Source organism: Panthera onca, chromosome E3 (assembly GCF_046562875.1).
Source record: "Panthera onca isolate mPanOnc1 chromosome E3, mPanOnc1 haplotype 2, whole genome shotgun sequence".
Classification (NCBI taxonomy): Eukaryota; Metazoa; Chordata; class Mammalia; order Carnivora; family Felidae; genus Panthera; species Panthera onca.
Window position 1 is genome coordinate 9,462,913 of NC_138354.1, and position 22,561 is coordinate 9,485,473.

The following is a 22,561-nucleotide window of genomic DNA, read 5'->3' on the forward strand; positions in this document are numbered from 1 at the left end:
AAAAAATCCTTGAATTTTAGAAAATAAACACTGAATTACTTATGGATACATGAGCACCCTATCTGTAACTTATTCTCAAGTACATCAGGGGAAAAAATGTTTAAAAAATATACACATATATGTGGGGAGGAAGAGAGAATGATAAAGCAAACATGGTAAAATTTAGCAAACATGGTTAATATTTGGGGGAAACTGAGTAAAAAGTAATCAAGAATTCACCATTTTTGCAACTTTCCTATAAATAAAACTACTTCAAAATAAAACAAGTTAAAAGTATATATGATTGGGGCGCCTGGGTGACTCAGTCGGTTAAGCATCTGACTTCAGCTCAGGTCATGATCTCACAGCTTGTGAGTTCAAGACCCGCGTTGGGCTCTGTGCGGACAGTTCAGAGCCTGGAGCCTGCTTCGGATTCTGTGTCTCCCCCTCTCTCTGGCCCTCCCCCACACTTGTGCACTCTCTCTCTCTCTCTCTCTCTCTCTCAAAAATAAACATTAAAAAAAATTTTTTTTAATATATATGACCATTGAAAAAAATATACTAAATTTAAACACATGAAGTTAAAGAATGCAACCCACACATGTACTTGTTGTTCTTGTTCTAACAGGCTTTTTTTTTTTTTTTTAAGATTTTATTCTTAAGTAATCTCTACACCCCACAGAGGGCTCGAACATTCAACCCCCGAGATCCAGAGTCCCATGCTCCACTGACTGAGCCAGCCGGGCGCCCCTGGTTCACCAATTTGTTTATGTGTATATTATAAATTCGTTTTTATCATTATTGGTTTTATACCATATATAATTTGGTCCCACTTTTTTTTAATGTATTAAGTTGTGAACATTATAAATTCTCAAATGTTATTCTAGCCTATGAACGTAAGAGTCACTTGCTGGATATTTTCACTATTATAAACAATGCCGTGATAATCATGATGAGTGATAGCTTTTCAGGATGAATCTGCACGTGCCTCTGATTACTTCCTGTGAATGGAATTTCTGAATATGTCTTAGAAATATTTCTGAGTCAAAAGGAATAAGTATTTTTAGTTCTTTTAAGTAATCTCTACACCCAACGTGCGGCTCAAATTCACAACCCGAGATCAAGAGTCACATACTCTACTGATTGAGCCAGCCAGGCGCCCCAAAAGGAATAAATATTTTTAAGGTAAGTCAGGAGACTTACCGACAAATTATTTTCCAAAGAGTAATTTACAACATTTCTCTGCAGCTTTCCCTCTGCAGGACACCTGCTGACCTGGAGAGAAGGGAACGACTTTACAAAGCACCGTGCTCACAGAAGCCCGGGAGGAAAGCAAGTGAAAACCAAACCCGAAATCCAAGAATCAGTAAGCACTCCAGGGAGGCCATGACACGTGTGCCCCAGAAGGGCAAAAAGAGAGAGGAGACCGGGAACATGGATGTGCAGACCAGACGGGCCTTCTCAATGATGGAAATCATTCCCAGGAAATAAGACCCCTCTGGTATAAAGTGGGAAAGGTGTGTGTGGGGAGGTGCTGGCCCAGGGTCATGACCACACGCCAACCCAAGGATCACAGCTTGGGGACACACAAGTTCCACCGCTTAGCCCTCCACTTGCTGTGAGGCACTCATTACCTGCTGCTCCTCTGTCCCCTGAGCCCTTCCCGGTGGGAGACTGTCAAGGCAGGGCAGTGGGTGACATGGAAAGGAAGAACCCGGGTCCTGGGGAAGCACATTTCAATAATCATTTACACTACCTATGCCTGGAAACAGGTATGTTTAAACTCCTTACGTCATGACAACATCACACACACACGAATCTCAAAACCTCTCTGAGCCTCAGTTTCTTCCTTTATAAAATCGGGCTGTTACTACCTACCTCACAGGGGCTGTTGGTGGTATCATACAAGACCAAGGTGTGTGCAAGGCAAATAGTGAAGAAAAGAACCTCTGCTGTTTGCTTCTGTGCCTCAAACCATGAGAATACTTGTAGATAAATGGTGGAATACGTCAGCTCTACCCCCTGGAAGCCAGTCTGGGTGACTTCTAGAAGCTCCTGTATTTCCTTAAGTTTAGAGAAACAGGATCTGGAGAAACCCAAAATGCTCTGGAGAAAGCCAACCTTTCTTTACTGAAGGGAAAGTAAGGATTGGGTTCTGAGGTCTAGAACTCCCAGAATCCGTCCAATTCTGGCTTTCATCTACCAGGACTTGCCCAGAGATCTGCCTCCAGCTGAATTGGACCTGGAGGGACCAGCTCCCTTCCCTCAACCATTGCCACCCACCCCCACCCCACAGCCCACAGGAGCAGGGTGAGTTCGCACGCATCGTCTTTCAACAGTCCTTGATCAACTCACCTTGACTTCCAACAGGAAAGCCGTAGATATGTCTAAGCCCAGTCACTTGATACAGTACAAATCCTTCTAGCTAAAGGGGCGGGGGGCAGGGAGTGAACAACGGCTACTGTGAGGGGGACAGAAGACAACGCCTGGCAAAGGGCAGGTACAGAAGAGAGCCCAGAAGGTCTAAAGTCCCTCTAAAAGGGACTGTAACAGCCCTTCCGGCCTCATAGGTTAGGATTCTGAAATCCTGTCAAGCCTGTGTCTACCATCAGCAGACGAGGCTAGTCTTTTGCAAACCTCAGTCTCTGTGAATTCCCACTAGCCAGAATGGAAAAGTGATGGCACCTTTAGCCCACTTCACGTGTTTTCTGGCATGAAAGGTAGCCTCTGCTTGTTCAGACCATTTCAGCAGGTACACAGAAGAAAACAAAAACCTACCTACCTTTTACATATTCCTCCACAGCGATAGTACTATATTAAATTTTCAAATGCCCCCATTCCAGTAGCCCCTAAGGAAAGGGAGTAACTACTTACTTCTATGTCATCTATTGACCCTGGAATTCCCCTAGATTTTAGGCACAGCAAAGGAAATCAAGGTTACTTTCCAAAAGTAGTATTTGAGGGGCACCTGGGTGGCTCAGTCGGTTAAGCATCCGACTTCGGCTCAGGTCACGATCTCACAGTTCGTGAGTTTGAGCCCCACATCCGGCTCTGTGCTGACAGCTTAGAGCCTGGAGCTTGCTTCAGATTCTGTGTCTCCCTCTCTCTGCTCCTCCCCTGCTCATGCTCTGTCTCTCTCTCCTTCAAAAATAAGTAAAAACACTAAAAAAATTTTTTTCAAAAGTAGTATTTGAGCTTCAACTAAAATATGACTGGGGCAAACAGCTCCAGTTTTTTTTCCTTGATTTCTCTCTAGTCCACTGGATTATAAAATAGTATTAGTAGTAAAGCAGACAGAAGGTCATAGTGAAAAGGGTCGAGTTCAAAAAATCACATTTGGGTATTGGCTTTACCATAATCTTAGCAAATCACTTCTCCTCGTCAAGGTTTAGCCAATGAGATGGACTATGAATCCTTGTCTGGCTTTGGTACAAATGAGGCATGTGAAAGCATTCTGTGAAGTGTCACAGAAACACTGAGGACGATGGTCAAAGGTAAGACTGCCTTGAGGTGAAACACTACACTCATACTAGACAGTGGCTCTTTCACACCCGTCAAGTGCTCAACACCATGCCAGCTGGACAAGGGAAGACAAACTAAGTCAGGGAATGTTCTCTGCCCTTCTGCTGAAAAGAGACAAGTGGCAGTGACTTCCTTGCCAAAGTGAATGGCACAGGAGGCCAGTGCCAGTTCACAGTTGGGTGAGGCTGGTGTGAGCCGAAGTGGCTAGGGAGGGCTTCCTGACGAAGGAGGCACAAAATGAGAAAGGTTGGGGGAGGAGTGTCCAGAAGGGTCTGAAGGGCAAGTGGGGGGAGCGGGGGTGTCGCAGCTTTAGAAAAAAATAAAAGCCAGTTCAAAATTGCTTCTGCCACCAAATAGTTCCAGGACGCTGGACAAATCTCAACTCCCTCGGCCACTTTTTCTAAAATGGAGAGTCATCACCATGGAGAACTCTACCAGGGCTATGGGCGAGTCACAGGGGGGAAACTGCACAGGGCACGTGGCAGACGCTCAAAGAACGTTGGGTTACTGGCCCTCCCATTCCTATTCTTTGGGGCAAAGCAGAGTGAAAATCAGCAGTGTCACCAAGCACCCACATCTTGGTTTCTAAAGACCATTCTCCAATAAAAAGAACCAGGGCTCCTTAAAGAAAGAGTTGGTTCTGGGGCACCTGGGTGGCTCAGTCGGTTAAGCGTCCAACTTCGGCTCAGGTCATGATATCACTGTTCGTGAGTTTGAGCCCCGCGTCAGGCTCTGTGCTGGCAGCTCAGAGCCTGGAGCCTGCTTCGGATTCTGTGTCTCCCTCTCTCTCTGTCCTTTCCCCACTCATACTGTCTCTTTCTGCCTCTCAAAAAATGAATAAATGCTAAAAAAAAAAAAAAAAAAAAATTTTTTTAAAGAAAGAGCTGGTTCCAGGGCTGGAGCATGGAAAACAAAAAAACAAGCATGGAACATCAGCATAGTGCCAGAAATTAAGGAAAAGCTCAAGAAAACCTGAGGCTATCGAAAGAACCAGAAGACCTCCCAAAGGAGGTCCCAAACGGCTAAAGCTAGAACAATTTAAGCACCCAAATAAATAATATTATTGGATCAGGGAGGTGTAATTCATCTCTAAGGTTATTTTTTTTTATTGTGGCAAAATACATGTGAAATTTGCCATCTTAAATTTGCAGTACAGTGGAATTAAGTACATGCAAAATATTGTGCAACCATCACCTTTATCTAGTTATGGAAGGTTTTCATCACCCCAAAGGAAACACTGTGTCCAGGAAGCAATCAATCCCCATTGCCCAGCCCCTGGCAACCTCTCCTCTACATTCCGTCTGTCAATTTGCTTATTATGAACATCTCGAACATCTCGCATAAAGGGAAGCACACATTCAGCAGTCCTTTGTGACTGGCTTCTTTCACTTGGCTGAATGTGTCCAAGGTTCATTCATGTTGTAGCAGGTGTCAGCCACTCATTCCTGTTCATGGCCGCATAATATTCCATCATATGGATCTACTACACTTTACTTATACATTCATTAGGTGATAGAATCTGAGCTGTTTTCGCTTTTTGGCTATCGTAAAAAATGCTGCTATATTCACGTCCAAGTATAGTTTGAGTGCCTGTTCTCAATTCTCAGGGTATATGAGTACAAGTGGAATTGCTGGGTCATGTGGTAACGCTATGCTTCACGCCCTGAGGAACGGCCAGACCGTTTTCCACAACGAACGCACCACTTTACGTTCCCATCAGCAGCATACGAGGGGTCCGATTTCTCCATGTTCCCACCAACATCAGTGATTTGCTGGGTCTGTTTTTGTGGTTAACAGCCATGCTGGTGGAGCGTGAAGTGGTAGCTCCTGGCGCTTTAGATCTGCATTTCCCTAACGACGAATGATGTTGAGAATCTTTTCATGTGCTTGTGGTCATCTGTGTATCTTCTTGGGAAGAATATTCAGGTCCTTTGCTCATTTTTCAGTTGGGTTGTTTTCACGTTGTTGTTGAGTTATGAGTGTTCTTTACATATGCTAGATACTTGACCTCTATCAGATACAGAATCTGCAAATACTCCTCCCCATTATGTGAGTTGTCTTTTCACTTTCTTGATAGCATTGATGCGCCAAAGTTTTTACTTTTTATGAAGTCCATGTCTTAGCTCAAGCCGCTGTAACAAATATCCTAGAGGAGGCAGTTAAACAAGAAACCTTTATTTTTCACAGTTCTGGAGACTGGGAAGTCCAGATCAAGGCATCTGCAGACCCAGTGTCTGGTGAGAGCCTGCTGTCCAGTTGGTTGACAGCTGCTTTCTTGCAGCCTCCTTAGGCGAAGAGGAAACAAGCCCTCCTGTCACTTCTTATAAGGGCACTAATCCCATTCACTAGGGTTCCACCCTCATGAACTAATTCCCTCCCCAAAGCCCCACCTAATTCCATCACATTAGGGATGACGATTTCAACATATGCCAATTAGGGGCACAGAAACACTCAGTTAATAACAGCCCAATTTATCTGCTTTTTCTTTTGTTGCTTATGATTCTGACATCCTAAGAAACTACTGCCAAGTCCAAGGTTGTTAAGATTTACCTCTATGGGGCGCCTGGGTGGCTCAGTCGGTTAAGCATCGGACTTCGGCTCAGGTCATGATCTCATGGTTCATGGGTTCGAGCCCCATATCAGGCTCTGCGCTGGCAGCTCAGAGCCTGGGGCCTGCTTCGAGTTCTGTGTCTCCCTCTCTCTCTCTGCCCCTCCCCCACTCATGTTCTGTCTGTCTCTCTCGCTCTCTCTCTCTTTCAAAAATAAACAAACATTAAAAATTTAAAAAAAAAAAAAAAAGATTTACCTCTATGTTTTTTCCGGGCGTTTTACAGTTTTATCTTGGACATGTGTGTAGGTCTTTGATCCACCATGAGTTGGTTTTTGTATATGGTGTAAAGTAAGGTAAGGGGTCCAGCTTTATTTCTTCTGCATGTGGATATCCAGTTGTCCCAGCACCATTTGTTGGAAAGACTTTCCCCCTATTGAATGGCCTTGGTACCCTTGTCAAAAATCGACTGGGGCGCCTGGGTGGCGCAGTCGGTTAAGCGTCCGACTTCAGCCAGGTCACGATCTCGCGGTCCGTGAGTTCGAGCCCCGCGTCAGGCTCTGGGCTGATGGCTCGGAGCCTGGAGCCTGTTTCCGATTCTGTGTCTCCCTCTCTCTCTGCCCCTCCCCCGTTCATGCTCTGTCTCTCTCTGTCCCAAAAATAAATAAAAAACGTTGAAAAAAAAAAAAATCGACTGACCACATCCACATGAATTAAGTTCTAGATTTCAATTCTATTCCATTGACCTATAGGTCTATCTTTATAATGGCACCATACTGCCTTAATGACTATAGCTTTGTGGTGAGTTTTAAAATCAGGAGGTAGGAATCCTCCCACTTTGTTCTTCATTTTCAAGACGGTTTGGCTATGTGAAGTTCTCTGCAATGCCACAGGAATTTTAGGATCAGCTTTTCCATTTCTGCATAAAAAGCCACTGGGATTTTGATAGACCGCACTGAACCTGTGTGCTGTTTTGGGGGTGAGGCTACGTTAACAATATGAAGACTTCCAGTCCATGAACACAAAATGTCTTCCCACTGTCTTCATTTTCTTCCAGCAACATTCTGTAGTTTCCAGTGGAAAACCCTTCCACCTCCTTGTTTAAATTCATCTCTAAGTAGTTTATTCTTTTTGATGCTGTTGTAAATGGAGTTGTTTTCTCAATTTCTTCTTTGGATTGTTAACAGCTAGAGGAGTACTGGGTTTTTAACAGTAGAATAAATAAATATCCATGAGTCTATCCTGATATAAATAATCCAATAGTCAAATAAACAAATAAATAAACGGACACAGCGCCTCCTCACAGAATTCCAACTACTAAATGTAGGAGGGAAGAGGGAAACAGAAAATCAGCATCAGATCCACAGTAAGTACTACTGCAGATAAGACCTACCACTGGATGTGCTAAAATTAGTGGGCAAAAGTCCCTGGAGAAGCAGGATTTGCACAGTCTCAAAGTTACCACTCCCCAGATACTCATTAACTACAAAGGGTAAGGTAGAAACTTTACGGAGGAGAAGCCCTGGAGAGACGAACCCAACCAGGAGATCAAGGCACAGGTCACTAGTAATGAACCCCTTTCAACAGTGTACTCAGAAGGGCACACACCACCTTTGTGGTATTCTTGCCTCCCTCCCTCCGAGCGTGAGAAACCACTGGTCAAACCTAAAGTGGGGTGTGTTCTAGAAGATAATGGACTGGTACTCTCTCAAAATAGTGAGGTTAGGGGGCGCCTGGGTGGCTTGGTCAGTTAAGCTTCCGACTTCGGCTCAGGTCATGATCTCACGGTCCGAGATCGAGCCCCGCGTCAGGCTCTGTGCTGACAGCTCGGAGCCTGGAGCCTGTTTCAGATTCTGTGTCTCCCTCTCTCTCTCTGCCCCTCCCCTGTTCATGCTCTGTCTCTCTCTGCCTCAAAAATACATAAACGTTAAAAAAATTAAAAAAAAAAATAGTGAGGTTAGAACAGGTGAAGGGACTATCCCAGATGGGAAGGGGTGAAGGAGACATGACAACTAAGTGCCAGGCAGGATGTCAGACAGGATCCTAGAACAGAGGGAGGACTTTGGTGGAAAAACTGATCGATTTCAAATAAGGAATGTTGTGTAGTCCGGGGCTGGCAAATCACAGTCAAGCACTGGCCCCGCTGGCTGACTCCTTTTGAAAATCAGGTTTCATGGCACAAGAACAGACACTCAGATCAATGGATCTGAGAATGGATCAATAGAATCAATTCTATTCTCAGAATAGAGAACCCAGAAATGGACCCACAAACGTATGGCCAACTAATCTTTGACAAAGCAGGAAAGAATATCCAATGGAAGACAGACAGTCTCTTCTGCAAGTGGTGCTGGGAAAACTGGACAGCGACATGCAGAAGAATGAACCTGGGCCACTTTCTTACACCATACACAAAAATAAACTCAAAATGGATGAAAGACCTCAATGTAAGACAGGAAGCCATCAAAATCCTTAAGGAGAAAGCAGGCAAAACCCTCTTTGATCTTAGCCACAGCAACTTCTTACTCAACACGTCTCTGGAGGCAAGGGAAACAAAAGCAAAAATGAACTACTGAGACCTTATCAAAATAAAAAGCTTCTGCACAGCGAAGGAAACAATCAGCAAAACTAAAAGGCAACCGACAGAATGGGAGAAGATATTTGCAAATGACATATCAGATAAAGGGTTAGTATCCAAAATCTATAAAGAACTTCTCAAACTCAACACCCAAAAAACACATAATTCAGTGAAGAAATGGGCAAAAGACATGAGTAGACACTTCTCCAAAGAAGACATCCAGATGCCCAACCGACACATGAAAAAAATGCTCCACATCACTCATCATCAGGGAAATACAAATCAAAACCACAACGAGATACCACCTCACACTTGTCAGAATGGCTAACATGAACAACTCAGGCAACAACAGATGTTGGCGAGGATGCGGAGAAAGAGGGTCTCTTTTGCATTGTTGGTGGGAATGCAAACTGGTGCAGCCACGCTGGAAAACAGCATGGAGGTTCCTCAAAAAACTAAAAATAGAACTACCCTATGACCCAACAATTGCACTACTAGGCATTTATCACAGGATACAGGTGTGCTGTTTCGGGACACAGGCACCCCCATGTTTATAGCAGCACTATCAACAATAGCCAAAGTATGGAAAGAGTCCAAATGTCCATCGACGGATTAATGGATAAAGATGTGGTCTATATATACAATAGAGTATTACTCGGCAATCAAAAAGAATGAAATCTTGCCATTTGCAACTACGTGGATGGAACTGGACGGTATTATGCTAAGTGAAATTAGTCAGAAAGACAAAAATCATATGACTTCACTCATATGAGGACTTTAAGAGGCAAAACAGATGAACATAAGGGAAGGGAAACAAAAATAATATAAAAACAGGGAGGGGGACAAAACAGAAGAGACTCATAAATATGGAGAACAAACTGAGGGTTACTGGAGGGGTTGTGGGAGGGGGGATGGGCTAAATGGGGAAGGGGCACTAAGGAATCTACTCCTGAAATCACTGTTGCACTGTATGCTAATTTGGATGTAAACTAAAAAAAAAATAAAAGACACAAAAATAAATTAATTTAAAAAAAAAAAGAAAATCAAGTGTTATTCGAACACAGTCATGCTCATTCATACCCAGATGACCTACTACAGCTTGCTAAAACACCAGAGTCGGGGAGTTGTGATGGAGACCTTACAACCCACAAAGCCTAAAGTATTTCCTTTCTGGCCCCAAACTTTCAGGAAAAGTTTGCCAGCCTTCCGTTAATAGTTAACGATACTGTACCAATGTTAATTTCTTATTCTCGGTAACTGTATTATAATTTCATAAGATGTTAGCGTCAGGGGAACCTGGGTGAGAAATAAAAGGAATCTTGTTTTGTACTGTTTTTGTAACTTTTCGGTAAGTCCAAAATTGGTGGGAAATAAAAAGTTTAAAAGAAATAATCCAGTGGCATCCTTATTCCAAGGTCTTCCCATCAGCTTCCCAATATCTTACACACTGTTTGCTGCCTCTTTTTGCTTCACTGTTCTCCCTACTAAGAATGTTCTTCCCTCTCTGTCTGCGACTATCAAAGCTGTGTCTTCAAGGATGAACTCAAGCGCCACTTCCTCCATAAAATCTGCCCTCCTTCCTACCCATGCTCAGTGACGCCATGAAGCCGCACCTTGTAAGACAGTTCCTTACTTCCACATCTACGTCTCCTACCTGGTCATGAACAACTTAGGGTCAAGAATTATGGCTTATTCATCTCTGTAGTCCTCCAGCCAAGTGCTGAATCAATGTCTGATGACCTGGATTCCTCATGAACCCCAAGAGACAAGGGTTGGTGCCCTTGGGTCTCAAAAAACAAATCGTCAGAATTGCAGGAGAGAGAAAGGCCCGTGGAGTCCTACTGAGTGCCAAGTGCAGGGCCCGCGCACTAAGCAGGAGGCAGGCAATGGGAACTCGCACTGACTCAACACCTACTATGTGCCAAACACAAGGTCGGGCACTTCATAAGAGCTCTTCTTCCTTTAAATTCTTATCATAAACCTGTTTCACCCATTTTACAGACACAGATTCAAAGACCCAAGGGCCGAGCAAATTACTGACGGTCCCACAGCCAGCAATCCAGAGGGACAGTGAAGGGCCTGAGACCTTCTCTGTCACTGCTTGTTACAACCCTCGCTATGCAACCCACAGACAAGAACAGACGAGAACCACGTTCTCCTAGAGACTAGGAAAACAAAGTCCTTTGGGGCCGTGCTGTCACTTGGGGTACCGGGTTGCATGAGAGGCTCCTGAGGCTGACGGTTTCATGCTCCCTCTGACAGATGCTTCCAGGAGAGCTGCCGCGTACTTGGCCACAGCAAGCTGCGGGGACACACCTGGGTTATGAATGCCACTGCTTCACTGCATCTGCAGCGGCTTCCTGCTAGAGAAGATGTGCACCACATCACACGGCGCACCTGGACGAGGGCAATGAGGACATTTCTCCAGGCCACCCTACTAGGAAAAGGTGTCCTCCTCTGACACCGACATACCCCCAGGCGGCTTAACGCCTACCGTTACGCAATGTCTAGTGGAAGCAAGCTAGGTGACCACTAGGTTCTTGGTCTCCATAAGGGGACTCAGTAGTTCAAGCAGCTTTTTCCTTGTGACTCCACGACCTCGCCATATAAATTCCATGTTGCTGTGGTGGGGAGAAGACTGTGCGAGGGGTCAGCCCCAGCTCTTAAATGCTTCCGGCTGGAAGTGACACACATCACCGGCCCTCAAGGGAGCTAAGAAACGTGGGGAAGCACAGAAATACACAGCGAGCAGTGAATGTGTGTGCCGCAGGTGTATGGAACCTGCTAGAGGGCACGGGCGGCCAGTGGCAGAGCCAGAGGGAGTCCAGCTACTCAAGGACTCATGGCCTCTTAATTTTAAAATGGAGCTCTCAGGGCGCCTGGGTGGCTCGGCTGGTTAAGCATCCGACTCTTGATTTCAGCTCACGTCATGATCTTGCAGTTCGTGGGTTCGAGCCCTGCGCTGGGCTCTGCACTTACATCACAGAGCCTGCTTGGGCTTCTGTCTCTCCCTCTCTCTCTCTCTCTCAAAATAAATAAATATACTTTAAAAAATGGAGATCTAATTCACATATCATAAAATGCATCGTTTCAAAGTATGCAACTCAGTGGTTTTCGGAATATTCACCCACTGTGCAGTCACCACTGCTGCTTAATTCACAAGCATTTCCATCACCCCCAAAAGAAGTCTTCTACCCATCAGTAGTCACTCCCCATTCCTGATTTGTCTCCCCCCCCCCCCTTTCTCTGGACATCAGGGAACTCTGGACAAACTCAAAGAGCCTCTAGCAGTCACACACACCATCCTTAATCCTGGGTCCCCCCACTGCCATCATTTTGTTTTCCTCATCTATTTTTTTTTTCCTAAACAAATACTGATTGCAAAAATTAACATGTATTAAGCACCTGTAAGATGCCATTCTATTATTTCATTTCATCCTTACGATAACCCTCTGAGGCACAGGAGCAGTAGTTACCACACAGGCTAAAGTACCTCGTCCAAAGGCAGGGAAAGGATAAGTGGTAGGACCAGGATTCAAACCCAGACCAGCTGGCATCACAGCCACCCTCTCCATTTACTTGCCTTTCAAAACCTTCTCAGAGCAGGGCAGAGTTATTGATGCTTCCATCAATGCTTCACTGAATGAGAGTTCATTGTGCAGTTAACATCCTGGCTGTACTGACAGGTGAAAGCATTGCTCAAAACTAAACCATCCCTGGAGACACACAGAGGCTGGTGTCTGGCTGGAGCTACCTCGCATCTCTGTACCCCCAGTGCTCAGGAGGCCTGGCATAACGTGAGGCTCAGAATACGCTGCTACACGACTGAAGCAACAAAATCTCCTGGGCCAGACTCGCCACTCCACACCCGATGGCCCGGCCTGCTGGCCCTTCAGCCAGGAGCACTGGAACGGAATCAGGACTGCTTTCTGACAAATCTCAGCTCTGCCCATGGTCACTCAGGGGGCACGAAGCCAAGCCAGGCCTTTCAATTTCCACAGCAGCGTGGCAGGACACTGCACGTGGGAGGTGCCAAGACCCTCAGGGCCTCCACTTTGGCCTGCCTGCCTCCTGCTTCTGGCAAAGGGACTCTCCACACTCACTGTCCCGGATTCTACTGCTTTCCCCATGACGCCGAGCCTTCTCTTGCTCCCACCCCCCAAAGGTCTGCCCTTGCAGGAGTATAACGGAGACTGAAGTTCTCTGCCTTTACCCAAGCGGGTCCCAGGAAGGGCTCCCTGTGGGCCATGCTCCTCTGTTCTATGGAACGCTCCCTCTGCCCAGGCCTGAGCCGCCCTCATCCCGTCGGTCGTGTCCACACATGGGCGCAGTCCCAGCACCTCTAACAGGGCCTGGTACTCACAAGTGCCCTACCAACACCTGCTGGATACGGGACCCGCTCCGCTGCCTTCTTCAGTGAGCCTCAGATGAAGGCCCAGGGAAAGGGCTTCTTGTATTAAACTGGCCCACTTCCTTTTTTCAGTAATGCTTGCTGTTCGTTCCCATCCTTCTCTGGCTTGCCTTCTAGGAAGTGCTGAGCTGAGTGTTTCTGTGCTTAACCCAATAGCTTCCCTTGACCGCCTTTTGGTGCAATTACCTGCCTCCCAGTGTACTTCTCTCAATGACTAGACTCTCGGCTTTTAGTTGGCTCCTTGGTTTGGGGTTTGGCTGAGGAGAGGATTGGCCTTGGAACTCAACTAACTTAAAACCCAGCTGAGACATGAAAGAACATGGGCCTTGTAGGCAGACAGACCGTGGTTCAGATACGCCACCTACACACGGTGGGACCCTAGGCACTCTTGTCACTCAGCCTCAGTCCCCTCACTGACCATCCTCACGGTGTTAGGATGATTACCTGAGATATAAAATACCCAGCACAGGACCTGACATGCAACAGACACTCAAAGGTTACACCATACTTGATCTTAGCCAAAAGGCCGAGAAGCAATCAAAGGTTACACTGGAACCCTCTTTTCACTTCAGAATTTTTTAAATAAACACATTTATTCATGTTTTTGACACGCATATCAAATCCAGAAATATCTAGGAAGACCTAGAATATTACAGGGAAGGTACCCAAGTTCCTTCTCTTTTTCAATTATAAAATGATTAATTATTAAAAAATTTTTTTTTAATGTTTATTTCTGAGACAGAGAGAGACAGAGCATGAGTGGGGTAGGGGCAGAGAGAGAGGGAGACACAGAATCCGAAGCAGGCTCCGGGCTCTGAGCTGTCAGCACAAAGCCCAACGCAGGGCCCGAACTCCCAAACCGCAAGATCACGACCTGAGCTGAAGTCGGTCACTCAACCGACTGAGCCACCCAGGCGCCCCTAAAATGATTAATCATTGAATTACTGAATAAACGACTAATTGCAGGAGGAACTTGAAACATTTAAATCTTCATACCTAGACGGGAAACTAAAATCCTCCAAAAGGTTCATATTGCATCTCAGAATAATCTCAAAAAATACAGATCAGACCCAACATTGGCATCTGGGCTCAATCAAAATGTAGGAGGAAGCTTAGCAGGAAAATAGGGAGAAAGGGGCCATAATCATTCATTCACCCATTCATTCCTCTTCAGTTGGTATTCAGCAAGAGTGCCTGCCTTACATGGCACTGTACCACGCACTGGCTGACTCTCATGCCAATGATGGGGAGGTTCCCTGTTCTTACTGAATTCACGTTCTAGTCCAACCACACTGCCATTAGGGAGAGAGAGAGAAGTAGGCTCTCCTTTTATTACAAGCCACTTCCATATCCTTTACAGGGGTAGATGGAGGAAAAAGGAAAAAACACCAAACAATTATATCAGTGAGAGCGACTATGAGTTTTTGAGCAAAGGGGGGGTGATAAAAGGGGGGCTTGGAGGGAGTGCCTGGGTGGCTCAGTCAGTTAAGCATCCGACTCTTGATTTCGGCTCCCGTCGTGATCTCACGGTTCTCGAGATCGAGCCCTGTGTCGGGCTCTGTAGTGACAGTGCGGAGCCTGCTTGGGAGGCTCTCCCTTTCTCTCTGCCCAGCTTGCACACATGCACTTTCTCTCTCTCAAAATAAATAAATAAATAAACAAACAAACAAACAAACAGTTAAAAAAAAAAAAAAAGCAGGGCTTGGAGATCAACCAGCATGGATAGATCTTGAGAAGTGCTAGAGAGGAGTGGGAAGGAATTATGGATTCAGGGGGGCCAATTAGGGGCCACTGCAGCAGGAAATGAAGGGGTTGCGATAAGACCACAGCAGGGGAGAGAGAGTCAAAGACTAAAAACAGACAGGACTGCATGGTGGTAGAAACCGAGAATGAAGAGGAAGGCAGAGGTCAACCGGTCTTTTGCCTTTAGAGCTTCAGGGACCAGGAACTGGGTGAGGTCACTAACAGGGAGAGAGACCTTGCTGGTGGGGTTTCAGGCAGGTGGAGCGAGCTTTTCCATCTCTGTTGCCATGCTACACGACCTTTTAGAGTTTGCAAATCACATTACATAAAGGACGGCGCTCAACCTATCCACATGACACTGTGTGGTTTCTTAAACAATCACAAAGGTTCTGAAACCCTTAACTGAAACCAACGATGCTCTTCACAAGACTACAAATCCCAGCCAGGAAACCTGCTGATGTCTGGAATGAGTCCCAACCCAAACCCCACCCACAGAAGCAGCTGAGCCCAATTGGCTAACACATTCCATCCCTGTTTGCAGTGTTGAAAACCGACCCCAAGTGACCTACAGATACAGTCAACACCTCTGGATTCGGAGGTGAGCATAAGTTCATGTGTTCCAACACCGCCCTCAAACCTTTGTACAGACTCAGCCTACCCAATGCAGTGAGGTGGTATGCCAGTGAGGATCAAAGTATCACAAGGTCACAGTGCTGTTACGTGAGCACCAAAGGAACAGATCATATGGAAGGGAGGCAGGGGGTGGGAGGGCACCGGAAAAGGCACTGAAGATTAAATGAGGGGAGATTAAAAAAAAAATGACTAAACATAATTCATAAATTTCACCTAGAAGCAAATTATGTAAATCCCACATCAGAGGGCACCTCAGAGCCTGGAGCCTGCTTTGGATTCTGTGTCTCCCTCTCTCTCTGACCCTCCCCTGATCATTCTCTCTCTCCCTCTCTCTCTCTCAAAAACACATAAAGATGAAAGAATCCAATTCCCTGAGAAACAGTCCATGGCTGATGATACCACCATTTGGCCCATCGTTATATTCTAGTTTAGCCTTGAAACAGATTAGTTTCAGGACGCCTGGGTGGCTCAGTCAGTTAAGTGGCCGACTTCAGCTCAGGTCATGATATCGCAGTCCATGAGTTCGAGCCCCGCATCGGGCTCTGTGCTGACAGCTCAGAGCCTGGAGCCTGTTTCAGATTCTGTGTCTCCCTCTCTCTGACCCTCCCCCGTTCATGCCCTGTCTCTCTCTGTCTCAAAAATAAATAAACATTAAAAAAAAAAATTAAAAAAAAAAAAAAGAAACTGATTAGTTTCTGGGAGGTGCGTGTCCAGTCCTCTGAGCCATGTGCAGGTGCTGTGCAAAGATCAGAATCCCTCCCCCTCCAGCACCCCAATCAAAGGAGATTTCCCCCCTCCACAGTCACCTTTTTACAAGTGAAAGAAAGCCCCCACATCAGCAGTTTTCTCCACAAGACACCCATAAGGACCAGGTCCCCGAGATGCTTTGTTCACAATATACTCCAGCGTCAACCGAGTGGCCACACCAACCAGCATCAGGCATAACAGGCTGATGACTTTGGTGCCAGTGGACCCGACCCACAGGAGCCACCAGCCTTCTAAGAGCCAGTCTGCCTCATGGGACTCCTCCACCACCTTCTCTCTCTCTCTCACACACACACACACACACACACACACACACCCTGACAGGTACACGACTAATGTGAACACCTCACCCAGGGAGGGGGTTGGGAAAGGAACAACGCTTTCAGGATGTAAAAGACTAAAACAGTAGGGTACAGATTTAAGCGGCGTAAGATTCCCAAATGAGCAATTCACCCAGAAGGGAGGATATTGGCAGTGAGAGGGTCTGAAAACCCACTACAAGAATACGCTGCTCTGTCCTAGTCACATCATCCACCTAGTTCAAAGCCTTCCCATCACTTAGCATGGATCACAAGACCCCTTCAGATAAGCCCCAGATTGCTTCCAAGCCCCAGGCAACCTCTACCCTACACCCCCTGGGGGAAGTGTGCCTTGGTGGGTTCAGTGAAATCCCACCTACCCTCCAAGACCCAAATCAAATGTCACCTCTTCTGTGGAGCCTTGCATGACCCCTATATAAAAGCAGCTCACCCTGAGTGTTCCCCAGCACATGCTGGGCTCAGCACCAAGGATAAGCATCTCACACGCTCTATCTCCAGAACGAACTCAACACATTCTGCCATAATTGCTTGCTTTATGTTTGCTCTCCTCCCTGACAGAATTCTCAAGCGCCTGCACCAGGCTCTAAACAGACTCTTAGAACCTGAGGGCCAAATACGTGGTTTTTAAGCATCATTCCACAGGGATGGAAACACTGACAAGAATGGGGAGAATTAACCGCTGGAAAATAAACACCTTTTGAACTGTTCCAGGAGGCAGGTGGAGTGTGGATTCTTTCTCCCACTTCATGGCTGAACCAAATAAGGCCTGGAGCAAGCCAACACCTGTATAAGCTGGTATGCTACCTCTGACCCAGGAGCTTCTCCCACCTGCCAAGGGGAGTCTAAATCTCTATCGAATGCCAGACAACAGAACTACACAGAAAAAGAAGCTTTGTTCTGTAGCCTATATGATGATGATGATGATGATGATAATAATGGACTGGCATTGTCTCTCTCTATATAAGATACTCATTTCATTTATGTTTCTTACACTATAACATACAGTGAGACGTATTAAGACATACTGAGGGGCACCTGGCTGGCTCAGTAGAAAGGACGTGTAACTCTTGATCTCAACGGGTGTGAGTTTCAGCCACGTCAGGGGTAGAATTTACTTACAAAAATAAATAAATATATATATTTTTTAATTAAAAAAGAAAAGACAGACATACTTACCGGTGTTTTGGTATTGGAAGTGGGGAGGAACAATCATATTATTGAGCAACTACATGGATTATGTGATTTCCCTTCCACCCAAAAAAAAAAAAAAAAAAAAAAAAAAAAAAATCCTGTACAGTCAGAAAATGAGATAACACAGCACAAAAGGAGAGCGAAGGTTCTGGAGGCAGAGGGGCCCTGGTGAGGCCTCAGCTTCACCCTCAGCCTTGAGCAAATGACTGCATCTCTGAGATGGCCTCCCCCGCTGTGAGGTGGTCATGAAAACACTAGCCTTTTGGGGTCATCGGAAGAACTTAAAAATACACACACACGCACACAATATTGGGTGTGTGCATGCACACACGTGTGCATACATAATACAAACTTAACACAGAGTCTGGCATACATTCTCCTGAAATAAAAACACTCTTTGCCATTAGCATTGCATGGTCACAACTGACCTGAGAATTCTGAATTTAAAAATGCTGAGTCTCTGCCGGTGGGAACATAATAAGGTACTGTTTTTGGAGGGGAGTTTAATACCAATTGACATTTAAAGTCACACCATTTCTATAAACACACACACACACACACACACACTCCTTTGTATTATTTTTCTCGATAAAGAAAATGTCGCAGTGGAAGGCTATGAAGGACATTCACAGTCTATATTGCATATTTCTGTAATAGTCTTTTTTAAATAAAAAAGCACTTCCTTTTTTGGTAAGCAGAAAAAATACATTTTTTATAAAAAGTCATTTCTCCATTTCACTTTTTTTCTGATTTTCATTTTTAAGTGAATCTGCTATGCAATAAAAAGTTAAATCCCAAATTAGGTATCATTTGATAAACCATCATGCTGTTTGCCCCCCATAAGAGGTCAGACTCATGGGGGGTTTGTCTGTTTTGTCATAGCCAAACCTTCGATACCTAAGTAGTGCCTGGTATATGGTATTCAGTATCTGTTAAATAATACATTTAAAAGCTCATAAACATTGTTCCAGCTCTTCTAATTCTAAGAATTCATACTACAAGAATAGTTGCCCAATGGCACAAAGATAAAGAACAAAGGCTGCCGCAGAATTCATAATAGCAAAAAGCTGCAAAAAATACATTTTTTCCCAATAATTCTGGTTACTGGAATATTCTGTCATTTTAAAAAAGAATGAGGTAGATCTTTACAAAGTGATAGAGACATCATGGTAAGGAGTAAAAAGCAAGCCTCAAAACAGTATGACTGTTTAACAGTATGACTCTGTATTTAAAATTTAAATAATAAGGGGTTCCTGAGTGGCTCAGTCGGTTAAGTGTGTGACTTCGGCTCAGGTCATGATCTCACAGCTTGTGAGTTCGAGCCCCGTGTCAGGCTCTGTGCTGACAGCTCAGAGCCTGGAGCCTGCTTCAGATTCTGTGTCTCCCCCTCTCTCTGCCCCTCCTCCACTTGTGTTCTCTCTTTCTCTCTCTCTCTCAAAAATAAACAATCATTTAAAAAAATTTTAAATAGTAAAAATAAATAGTAAAAGATTTCTGTCGTTTTAAGTAAAACAAAGTTAGATAATAAGTGCCCTTATATGTGAAGGAAAATATCTGGAAACACGTATTATACCACCAGTGGTGATTTTTTGTCTCAGTGTAAGGCTATGAGGGATGTTCACTGGATACACTGTGTATTTCTATAATTTTAATAATGAGCACTTAATAGTTTTGTAAACAGAAAAAAATACATTTTTATAAAAACAGCCATTTCTCCATCTCATTTTTTTCTGATTTTAATTTTTTTTTAAGTTTATTTATTTATTTTGAGAGAAAGAGAGTGCAAGCATGAGCAGGGAAGGGGCAGAGGGGGAGGGGGTGGGAGAGAGAGAATCCTAAGCAGTCTCTGCGCTTGGGCTCAAACCCACAAACCGCAAGATCATGACCTGAGCCAAAATCCAGTCAGATGCATAACCAACTGAGCCACCCAGGCACCCCTCTGATTTTAATTTTCAAATGAATCCGACATAGAAGTTAAATCCCAAAGCATTACATTGAGGGCCCACAGGCCCGATGTGGTTTGCCAAAAGGCACACGGTGCTAGTGTCATAGCTGGAAGTCACGTTCCGTGACCCCCAGCCCTGTGCTTTGCTCCTTCCTAAGGCACAAGGAAGCAGAGATGTTGCAGGGGCAGCTGGGGTCTCTGGAACCACAGAAGGTCATACAGCTACAGAAGCTTCCATCAGGGGGAAATTTTTTTGTTTAAAAGCTAAACTCTTCTTAACCTGAAACGCTCCATAGGTTTAGCAAATAAATGTTCTAGATTTGCCAAGCAGTCCCGATTCCAAATACTCTCCTGAGCACAGGTGGACTTCTGTAACTCAGATCCTGACTTTCAAGGGTTAAGGAAGAGCCAACTCAGAGACACTGGCAGGTCCCAAAATGTTAGGTTTGTCAGGCAACCAACCAAACCCGTGGCCTTTCACAAACTCATACCACCCAGAAGTATTCACCTGCCTTACATCGGCTTCAGTCAATGCTCTTCCCAGGTGCTGGGGCACATCCTTGGGGTTCTCTCTGTCTCAAACCTACTTGCTGTTTTCCCCCAAGTGCCAGACACAAAGAATCTGGGACAGTTAAGACCCCTCTGCAGTTTTCAACACCCCAACACAACTGAAGGCTAATATGCCATTCTCTGAAATGCAGCCCTGTTTTTTGGACACTCGAGACAATGATGAAGCTATCTGCCCGATGAAACAGTTTCTCATCTCAGCTGGTACACAAACCAGGAGAAACACAAGGACTGTCCATTCTCTCAAAAAAGAAAAGAAGACCTCCGCAGAGGGCCACCGAGAAAAGAACGCGTTCCCTTCTGGGTTCACTGCTCTACCAACTACGACTCACAACCACCCAAAGGGGAGCCATCTGCATGGGCAGAACTTGCGAGGAGTTGGAACCAATGTCTCCTCCCCAAACGAGAGGGCCCGAGGAGTAACAGCGCAGTAAGGACACTGGATCCCAGAGGGTTAGTTAACTGATCTGCTCACACGGAAGGTCACCGTTCTCAGTGGCACCCTCCAAGCCTCTTTTGATGCTCAGAACCTCAACCCTGTGTGGGTGGCAGACGGGGCTGTATCAGTAGCTGCACTCCCGAGGAGGCAACAAAGGCTCCAAGAAGTTAAGGGTCCTGCCAAGGTGCCAAGATTCAAATCCAGAACTGCCCACTCCAGCCCCATCTCCCTGGATGCTAGAGCTCTAGAATCCCAGCCCAGCCAAATTCAGAGGAAAGGCTGTGTTTTGTGGGTCTGAGAGAAGGGGCGGCCACCTTCACTGAAAGGGACCCAAACTCTTCCGTACTGGTCATCAGCTTACACAACGGGCTTGAGAAATGTAAGCAAAATGTCGAGGTCAAGTTCCCTGCAGCCCCCTCATCTCCCAGGAGACCTTGACCTCTTACCCAATTCCTCCCACGAGCTAAGGGGGTCACGACTAATCAGCAGACCCCGGCAACGTGTCGCAGCGGCCGCCAAGGCACCTGCCCTGGAGGGGGCACTGCCCCCCAGGGATGCCCTTGCCCGCACCCCGTAAGATTCTCAGGAGAAGAAGGGCTGGCAGGCTCCCCTGAGCCCTCGACTGAGTCCACCTGATGCTGCAGGGTCGGATTCGGGTTCCAGTCGCATTCACAGAGCATCTCCTACGTGAGTTACCGCAATAACTTGGCCTTCTCCTGAGGCCCATTGTACAGATGGGGAAACTGAGCCTCAGAGGGGAAAAGCGGCTTGGCCGAGGGTGGCGGAGCGGAGATTGCAGCTCGAGCCCTCTGACACCGAGGCTCGGCCCTCGGCGGAAGGGCCCGTCGGGCGCCCTCGGCCGTGAAAACCACGACCCTCAAGCCTCCGCGAGAGGTCAGCGCGAGGGGAAAGGCCGCCCCTGGAACAGCCAGGGTGGGAGCCGCGCTTTCCGTGAGAGCGCCAGTTGAGACACGCAGCGACCCGGCCCGAGAGCCCGCCCCAGCGCCGAGGGCTCGGGCGGCTGAAGCGGCCGAAAGCCGTCCGGCCCAGGAGCGCCGACACCCAGAGCCCCGGCGCCCTGACCTCTCAACCCCGCACCCACGAAAGCACGCACTCACCGCGGGCGGCCCGGCAACACTGTGGCCACCTGAGCAGGACGCAGGCCCGCACCACTGAGGCGCTACCACAGCCCGCGCCGGCCGCGGGGGTGGAGGCGTGGCCTTCGGGACTCCGCCCCGCCCCACCGAGCCGCGCGCGCGCTGTCAGGGCCGGGCTCCTCGGCCCCGCGCCCCCCCCCGCAAATCTGAGCTGTTGGTACGGTCCGGCCCGGCCGCGCCCCCTTAGCGGCCCCGCCCCGCCGCCGGGCCAGAGAGCCTGGCGCGGGGCTCTGGCCCGGCGGCGGGCGTCTCAGTGCTCGTTACGCTGCCGGTACCCGGGCGAGCTGCCCCGCTTCGTGGGTCACCGCGGGGCCGTGGCTGTGCGCCGAGATTGTCTGGCCTGCTGCTGCCGGCTGCCGCTTGCGTGTGTTCGCGCTTCCTCTCCTCCGCGGCCCAGTTCCCTAACCCAGTTCGCGGAGGGCCGGGACGGAAATGCGGGCCTGCTTGGGGTAGGGGACGGGAGGTGATCAGGCTGGGGGCGAGCACTGGACCTCGGAGGCGGAGAGGGGGCAGAGGGCGCCTCTGGCTGGAAAGGTCTGGCCGCTTTGGTCGTGGTTAAGAACCCCACCTCTGGGGGCGCCTGGGTGGCTCTGTCGGTTAAGCGTCCTACTCCTGATTTCGGCTCAGGTCATAATTTCACGGTTTTGTGAGTTTGAGCTCCGCATCAGGCTCTGTGCGCTGACCTCTGGGAGCCTGTTACTGGTTTTGGAGGACTAGGCGATATAACTTGTGTTTCTAAAAGATTTAACTCAGTGCAGTAGTAAGT

General features: G+C 46.9%; 1 protein-coding gene across 1 annotated transcript in view; it reads right to left on the bottom strand.

The window, feature by feature from the left end:
• POR (cytochrome p450 oxidoreductase) overlaps window positions 1-21,881 on the bottom strand; it is a 64,041-nt gene extending 42,160 nt beyond the window's left edge. The window contains exon 1 of the mRNA XM_060649225.3: window positions 21,757-21,881. The gene's annotated coding sequence lies outside the window, so the exon portion shown is untranslated. The remainder of the gene's footprint in view (window positions 1-21,756) is intronic.
• Between the last annotated feature and the right edge of the window lie 680 nt (window positions 21,882-22,561).